This window comes from Miscanthus floridulus, chromosome 16, assembly GCF_019320115.1.
Source record: "Miscanthus floridulus cultivar M001 chromosome 16, ASM1932011v1, whole genome shotgun sequence".
Classification (NCBI taxonomy): domain Eukaryota; kingdom Viridiplantae; phylum Streptophyta; class Magnoliopsida; order Poales; family Poaceae; genus Miscanthus; species Miscanthus floridulus.
In genome coordinates this window covers 34256650-34264673 of record NC_089595.1, presented here as the reverse complement: position 1 = coordinate 34264673, position 8024 = coordinate 34256650, and positions in this window count along the sequence as shown.

Below are 8024 nucleotides of genomic sequence, written 5' to 3'. Positions count from 1 at the left end.
CAAAAGGTGAAAGCTATACATTTGAGGTCTGCTAGAGAGTTACAGCCATTACCTATTCCAGCTTAGAAGTGGGAGGATATTAGTATGGACTTTATTGTTGGTCTACCCAAGACATCAAAGGGCTTTGACTTAGTATGGGTTATTGTAGATCGACTAACCAAGTCAGCACATTTTCTTCCAGTCCAAAGTACATATCCCACTATCTGATATGCTAAGATGTATATAGACAGAATTATGAGTTTACATGGGGTACCAAAGACCATAGTGTCAGATCGGGCTACACAGTTTGTCTCCAGCTTTTGGAAACACTTGCATGCTTCGTTAGGTACCAAACTCCTGTATAGTACAACTTATCATCCCTAGACTGATGGTTAGACTGAAAGGGTCAATCAAGTACTTGAAGATATATTAAGGTGTTGTGTCCTTAACTATTCCAAGAAGTGGGATGAATGTCTACCTTTGGTTGAGTTCTCATACAATAATAGTTATCAAGAGAGCATTAGAATGACTCTGTTTGAAGCACTTTATGGTCGTAGATGCAGAACATCACTGAGTTGGTCTGAACCCGGGGAAAGAAGATTCTTTGGAGTTGACCTTATGAAAGAAACAGAAGACAAGGTTAGGCAAATACAAAGTAATTTGAAGATAGCTTAGTCCCGACAAAAGAGTTATGTAGATAAACGACGTAGGCCTTTAGTATTTAACAAGGGAGATTTTGTATATCTGAAGGTATCACCAATGAAGGGAGTTACCCATTTTGGTGTTAAAGGCAAGTTGGCACCTTGATATATTGGACCATTTCAAATTTTAGAGAGGTATGGAAAAGTGGCATATCGCTTGAAGTTACCAGAACCTCTTTCAGCTGTGCATGATGTGTTCCATGTTTCTCAATTGAACAAGTGTCTTCGAGTGCCTGAGCAGAATGTTGAGGTTGAAGGAGTGGAACTTGAGCCTGATTTGACCTATTCTGAATATCCTATCCGAGTTCTGGATCAGAAAGACCATGTTACTCGAAGGAGGACAATCAAGTTCTACAAGATACAATGGAATCAACATTCCGAAGAAGAAGCTACTTGGGAATCCGAAGATTACTTGCTAGAAAAATTTCCAGAGTTTCTTGCGTCAATATAGAGTAATGTTAGTTGAGCTCAGTTGTTACAAATTGTGTTTTGTAAAGAGACCTTAGCTGTTTTATGGACAGATTTTGTATGTGTTCGTGCGACACATTTCCTTTTCCATTACTTACCCTATGGCTTTGAATCTTGGGACGTGATTTTTTAGGGGGAAGGATTGTAACACCTCGGGTGTTTAAATATTAAAATATGCCATGTCATCATATGCATAGCACCTCATTCATGTGGTAGTGAAAATTTTGATATGCATACACTAAAACAAGTTTACCTTTATGTGGTATGTGTTGAATTGTATTGTTTGAATCAAGTTCAAAAATTGTGTTTGGAGTTGAATTATCAAGAAAACCCTGATTTTCAGTATTTAAATCCTACCCTAAAAACTCATTTCAAAATCTAAGCATATTTTGGGGTGAGCCTAAAAGAAAAAGTGTAGAGCTTGGCAAGTTATACAAAGTTTGTTTTTGGAGTTTTCAAAGTTGTTATGAAAAATTTGAAGTAATTTGAAAAGGCGAAATTCTTTAAATGTCCCCTATTTGAATTCAAATTTGCATTTCAAAATGTAGACCGAATTAGGGGGTGGTTATAAAAGCAAAGTTGTAGAACTTTGAATTTTGAACAACTTTTATTTTTGGAGATTTTTGAGTTGTTATACAAATTTGGGAGTAATTTGGATTTTAAAACGAATGGCAATTCTATAATTATAGTGAACAGTGCTCGCCGCCTAACTGCACTGCCGGCATCCTTCTCCTGGCTTCCAGTCACGTCTGTGGCCACCCTTGGCTTTGTGCTGGCACGAGCTGGCCACTGCGTGTCACCTCCTTGCGCCTCGGCTGCCCTATAAAGCCAGCCACCGTCGTCGCCGTTCGTTTCCGTTTTCCCTTGCTCTGTTTTTCCCGTCGCCACCGTTCAACTCCGGCGAGCCCCCACCGTCGCTGTAGTGCTCCACTATCGTAGCCAAGCTAGTTCCAGCTCCGTCTCCTTCTTGCGCATCCATCCAACCGGCTTTGGTCGCCTGATTCCGCCGGGAACCCGCTGTGCGAACCTTTCTTCCTTGCGGCCGGCAACCTCACCGTCGCAAGCGCATCTCCGTGGCCAGCGCTCTCCGGTGAGACGTTGCCCTTGATTAGTGTACCTACAGCTTTGTCTCGATGCCATGGTGCTTAATCCCTTATTGCTTGATCGTTTTGTCCACTGCAGTCGCCAGAACACTGCTATCGACGATCTTTGCTCCGCCGTGATCGCTGTGACCGTCGACCCGCCTCTCCGTTGTTCCTCCGGCTCGTCCTTCGCCTTCAATGTGATCGGGGTGAGCTCCTGGTTCTTTCCGAGTCATTTGTTTCAATGTTACCGGTCTTCTGTCACTGGTGTAGTGCTGCCATGCGGTCGCGTCCGCCATGGATGGCGTCAACCTCGATCCTCGCTGTAATTGCTTAAGCTAGTGCCTTCAATCGATGCGAGGAGGTGTGGGGAGTGTGTTGGTACATTCGCCTTGGCCGGGGACCTCACCGGCGACGAGTTATCGCTAGTCAGTGCATCATTGCCGTGGTCAGTGCCGAAGGTTGATGATGACAAGTGGGGTCGGTTGTCAGTGACTCAGCGTTCAAAATGAATTTTCTGTTTTTCCGATTTGAATGAATAGTGATATGATTTGTTATTTTTGTATAGAATTATTTAGAGTTCAAAAAATTATGAAAATTTTTGTGTGACGTCTTTGTGATGTATATTATTTAATAAAAATATGAAATATTGTTTTTAGTACTTTTTGAATGTGATGAAAATTGCTCAATTAATTAATAAATGGGTTTCTATGATTTTTCTAGTCTTAATTCATTATCCAAAAATTATGAAATTTGTTTTGCCACTTACTTATCATGTGATGAACGTTTACTAAAATTTTGAGCTCAATTAGAATAAGTTGATTTATTTCATAATTTTGAATTAAATAATTAATTCATAAAAGCAAATAGTAACCTTTAATGATTTAGGTTTTTCTTGAATTTTTGATTGAGTGATGACCTTGGGTCATTAGTTGGTAATGATCCTTGGCAAATGATGTATGTGTTATGAAAAAGGTTTAGTTAGTTTGACTTACAACTGTACCACGAAGGAAAGTTGTATTCGAGTTGTTAATTTTTGCATCCATCATCGAGCATCATGTTTCGTATCCCGCATCATGTTAAACATGGCATTGTTACTATGTGTAGTGAACGAAGGCAAACACGTGGTAGTTAATCAAGTTGCAGAGGAGGTTAATCTGTCTATTGAGGTCGGATCTGATACTTGTGGAATGTCGCAGAAACCTGACTTTTCCGTGAACCAAGGCAAGCCCCGGATGCATTTAACCCTACCTTGTGTTTTACAAATTTTATCGCTTTTACTTTTATATACTGCATTAAGTGATCAAGAGTCAAGTGGAAACCTAATTGGTGCATTACCGACCTTGTTTTTCCATATCTACCTTGTTACCAGTTTTAATTCATAAATACCTAGTTATGCTTTGTCATGCTTAGTTAGGTGATTACCTGTCACCTGCGAGTTTTTAATGGATCTTTGGTTACTTATGTTATCATGAGATATGAGCATGTGAAGTAATAAATCTAGACCAGGCAGACTTGGTGTGTGAGAGCCACAAGACATGAAGGTCTTGTGAGCGGCTTCTTTCCGCCTGTGTCGATTAAGGTCCATCCATTGTTGAACTGTGTGAGATGAGACTTTGCAGTACTAACCACATACTCCGGTAAGCCTTAACTTGGCTATCCTATTACGAGAATGGCTACTCGCGCACTAGGAGTGGAGAGATGGCGAGAATAGCATGTACGCACGTGGCAATGGGCTGGATTGGTGGAGTACTGTATTCTCGGGTGGCGAGGTCCCGTTCTTGTTTTAGGGGACCTAAGGGTAGGTTGGTATATATGTAGGTCGGGGACCTGCATATGTCGTGTGGTCTGGAATCCCCAGCTGGGACCTGTAATGTGACCTTGCTCAGAAATCGTGGATAATTCGGGGTTCCCCAAGGACACCCGACAGACTTCTTAAGTTACTAGGAACATATGCATAGTTGTCGAAGGTCGTTGGATAGTGATAAGTGCATGTGGGTCCTATAATTTAGGAGGTTCTACCACAGGAATGATCGAGTTCCGACGCGGTGGTCAACGGTGGCAGAGAAGAAGTGGTGGGGAAGCACCAGGGGAGTCATGCGCAAATAGGGGATAACTCAGCTTAGCTCGAGGCGGCCTGAGTTGGCCCATCCACATGCGCGGCGGCCGCAGCGGGTGGCTGCACAGCAATGTTCGAGGCTGGGGATGGGTGGTATGGATTCAGGGGAACAATGAGGAGGTGGTGGTGGTGCTAGCTAGGAGCAGGGGTGCTCAAGAAAGTGAGAATAGCAGTGCCAGCGCTCTGCCAGCCGTTCATGGCATACGTGTGCTCTGGAGCGGCTAGAGCAAGCACAGTAGGGCCAGAGCGTGAGAATGAGAGAGCGAGAGAGAAAGGAGGGCGCTCAGGCATCCAAAACGAGCGAGCACGGTGCCATGGCATGCATGCGTGCGAGCATGATGCCACATGACACGTTTGTCCTGCATGCGGTCGGCCTTGAACATGAGGTGCTTCAAACACTGTCAAGCCAATACCACCGTGAAAATACGACTAAAACTCTAACTTTCCCATCCTCTATCTCGCGATCTGGTTGTCCTGTGATCATGGTGCAAGAGGCAAAGTTGTAGACCTTTGTGAGGTGAACAACATTGATTTAAGGATCAAGAGTAACTCGGCCTAGATTTGGAGATACGGATCTTCAAAGGAGGATACCTAAAAACAGAACTCTAAATTTTGGTTTCAGGCCGACTAAAACGACATTCTTATCCCTCTTCCAACTCCTAATCCGTTTAGTTTTGGCACAAGCTGTAGTAACCAAAGTTTTAGAGCTATGCAAGATCTCCAACTTTGCATAACGAATCTTGGGCTGGTTAGGCATGGATACGAAGATACAAGCCTCCAAAGTAGGGTATACGAAACTGAAACTGAATTCAGTTAAGGGCTGAATTCAAGAAACTTTTTGTTCTTGCAATAACTTTTGAAAGTCCAAACATGCTCCAAAAGTGATGAGACTTATTTTGTTGTTTTCTTCACAAAGTGTTCTTCAACACATAGTAAGGAACCCACTTGAGCTGCCATACAAATTTGGAAGATAAAATGTCACAAACTTGCTATCACGCTGCTACTGATCGAGGACTTAGAAAATTTTTAGAGTAGTCAAAACAACACTGCATTCAAATTTGAGACCACTATATGAGACACTTAGAAGTTGAATCAGGTCTTGGTCCAAAAATAAAGTTTGTTGTACTCCACTCAAACTTAAACTTTTATTTAAGGTGCAACTCCATGAAAGCATTGCAAGTGATTGGTCAACATAGGTCAAAATAGCATCACGGTAAAGCTTAAATTAGAGTTTTAGACCGATTGAGGCTTTTTGTTGACTTTTGCTCAACATGAACCCTTCATGACTTTTGTTGTAGAGTTCAATTAGAGTCATTTGGGCAAGGTAGAAAGGTTTGGTCAACATCTCATATTCCCATTTACTTAATAAAGCAATCCAAGAAAGATTATAACTTATCATTTCATGTGACTTCTTGATTCTAAACTTCATGAAACTTTTCCACTGGTCAAGATGGATGCATGTTGATGTAATGTACATGAAATAAGCATGTTTAACATTACTCTTGCATAATCTTAATAAGGGTACACATGTAAGTAAGCATGTGTTGTCCAAATTTAAGTTGGAGCTCACTCTTGTAGATTTCATCTTGACACCTTCATCACCACTTAACATGTCATGTTTGAGCTCAAACCCATTTCTTAACTAGTGACAAACACCTAGGGTGTTACAATTACTACTCTAATCTAGCTAGCAAGAACTAGAGTACTCAAAGAACTATGAACCCATGAACAAAAGAGCATAATACTTAGTTTAAATAGAAATCAATTACCAGAAGTAACTCAAATGCAGACTTGAAGAAGCCTAGATCCACCAAGGTACAAGCCATAGAGGTAGCACCAAGCTGGTACTTTCTACATACTCTTCCCTCACTATCTATCTTACTATTTTCTAGGTACAATAAGAGTAGGGCCTACTAGAGGACTAATCTCTCTTGAATACGATCATCTGATCCTGAGATGAGGATATGAATTATGATTTCAAGATGCCCTGCCGGTGGAGGTACATGGGCATATATACAGGGGGCAATGTCAAATCTGGTCCCTCAGATCAAACTGACCTTGAACAATGGCGTAGATTTGATCTTTAAGATGGTGGAGAACCAACGTACGAAGGAGGGGCTGACCTATGGGACCCACAGGCCGGCTGGCCTACAGGTGAGGCTAGCCAGCCCCACATGGCAGTGACTTGCTGAGGGTCACGGTGGTTTGCCTTCTAGAGTGTTCATGAGTCTTTTTAAGTCGGTATCATCGTGGATAAATGTGATTTAATTTGACAATTGGGTCCACCTTAACGGTTTTCAGAATAAACCCTGCTGAAAACACAGATTCACCAAAACTTATGGAATTTATTAGTTTAAACCCCTATACCTATGTTGGTGATATAATTAAGTATATATGCAAGTTATATTGATGGTTTACGATTGATGTTAACAACCATCAACAAGCTCCCCTAAGCTTAACCTTTGCTCATCCCTGAGCAATGCTAAACTCAGCAATAGAGCAGGAGTTGCATCAATGTTTTCACTCCTCAGAAGTATACATGCGTTCAATCAAAAATTCTCCTCTAGATTAGAATAAACTGATCTGACTTTCTAACTTACCCATATTACTTCAACCATGGGGCTTCTTAGCCTTCACTTGGGTCTTGAGCAATTAAAAGATAGAATGATTGAGTCAAGCACTATATCTTAAGTTCTTTGTTCTACCATTGTTCTAGAGTTTTTATAAGTTTTTAAAAGAAAAACTAAGAGATTTCATTGTATGACACTCTTAAGTCTCTCAATATATGTGGTATTTGTGGATCCTCACCTAGGCATAATGTTGACGGTCACTAACATCAATTATAAACCATCAACATAATATGCATTTATACTTAATTCGATCACCAAACATAGGTATAGGAGTTTAAACTAATAAATTCCATGAGTTTTGATGAATCTGTGTTTTCAACAGGGTTTATCCAGAAAACCGTCAAGGGGGACCTATTCATCAAAGGAAATTATGGAATTCCGCCGCGTAATCGACATGGAAAGACTCTAGATGACTCTAGAAGGTGAATCACTAAAGCAGAGCTCGTGTATTTGAAATGTGGGGTCGGCCGGCCCCACCTAGAGGCCGCCCAACCTATGGGCCCCCCATGCTAGCCTCTTGTTGCTATGTCGGTTCCCCACCACCTCCTAAGTTGCATCTACGCCATCCTTTAAGTCGGTTTGATCCAAGGGCTCATGTTGGACGCTCCAGCCTATATATACCAGCCCTTGCCACCCTCCCTAGAGCCATCCTAAAACCCTAATTCATATCATGAGGATCAGAGCCAGCTATCAAGAGAAGATTAGTCCTCCATATGATCTAGTCTTATAAATAATATTGAGATAGCGAGTGAGGGAAGACTCCGGGTGAAAGCTACAGCGGTATCTGTGTGCTTGCGGATTTATCTGTGTGCGTTAATTTATACAAACACATAGCTTGTTGTGCCTTTTCTCTTCCTACCACTAAGGCTTATGTGGAGTTCATAGGTAGGGAGAAAGCTAGAGCATACTTGCAATGCATATATTTTAAAGTCAAACAACGGATCCCAAGAGAAATGAGTCGTACAATGAAATCAAGATGTGCATGTGTGTGGATATATGTGGTGGATAATCTAATTCTACTATTCTCCTTGAAAACATATCTCTC